Genomic DNA, 1,249 nt, shown 5'->3' with positions numbered 1-1,249 from the left:
AAAAAAAAAAATCTAACAAAACCACTTTGAATGTATGAATACATCTTTTTTAAATTACTACTGCACAGACTACAGAAAAAAGAAAACAAAGATGGTCAACAGACTGGAGAGCCTCTCCTGTGAGTAGAGGCTGAGAGAGCTGAGGCTGCTCAGCTGCAGGAGGCTCTGGGGGGTCTCATTAATGTCTGTAAGTCTGTGAAGGAAGGTGCCAAGAGGTCGGAGCCAGGCTCTGTCAGTGGTGCCCGTTGCCAGGACCAGAAGCCATGGGCACAAAGTGGAGCACAGGAGGTTCCCTCTGAACAACAGAAGCACTTCTGTGCTGTGTGGATGATGGAGTACTGGCACAGGAAACAAAGCATTCCAAAAGCTTATAAAATACAGAGGAAGAACTGCAAAATAAACAGAGGTGCTACTGGATTGTCAAGAAAAACACCTTCCAGCTGCAAATTCAAGTCTGATATAGTTGTGCCAGGGCTGGCAGAGATTTCAAAATTGTTACTTGAATTTGACAGTTTGCATCTGTAGCAACTTATTTTCATAGAATCATAGAATGGCCTGGGTTGAAAAGGACCACAATGATCATCTAGTTTCAACCTCCCTGCTATGTACAGGGTCAATATCCATTAGTTTTCCTGCTGCCAGCACTTTGCAAGTTGGTTTTTGTCGGTGTATATTTTCCCTCCACTCCACAAAGATTGTAGCTTGAGAAGTGATTGACACAAGACCATAATCTCTGTGATTCTTTTATTATTATTCTCATTAGCCAGAGAGAACCAAGAGGAAGCTCCAAGAAAAGGATTTAGATGCCTGAAACAGGACTTCAGCAGTTTCAATGAAGAAAAACACATCTGAACCAGAGAAGTAGAGGTTACAAGCAGATTCGAGGCAAAAACAACACAGCTATTCTTCACAGCCCTTTGCATCTAGTCTGTGTCTTTTAAAGAACTGTTTCTCTGCTTAGCATTGGTAAGGATCTGGAAAAGTTATACCAGAATATATTTTTTCTTATGCAAAGAGATACCATCTAATACCATCTGGCTGAGCTACAATGTACAGGTCATATGTAGCCTGCAAAGACATCTTCTTCCCCAGATTATTCCACATGGAAATGCTCATCAAGAAATAAATGCCATAAAATCTAATATATATACATGCATATATATATATATATGCATATACATATATAGAATATATATATATAAAATAGAATATATATAGAGAGAATACATATGCATATATATATATATAT

This window comes from Meleagris gallopavo, chromosome 1 (genome assembly GCF_000146605.3).
Source record: "Meleagris gallopavo isolate NT-WF06-2002-E0010 breed Aviagen turkey brand Nicholas breeding stock chromosome 1, Turkey_5.1, whole genome shotgun sequence".
Lineage (NCBI taxonomy): Eukaryota > Metazoa > Chordata > Aves > Galliformes > Phasianidae > Meleagris > Meleagris gallopavo.
This window is presented reverse-complemented; position numbering follows the sequence as displayed.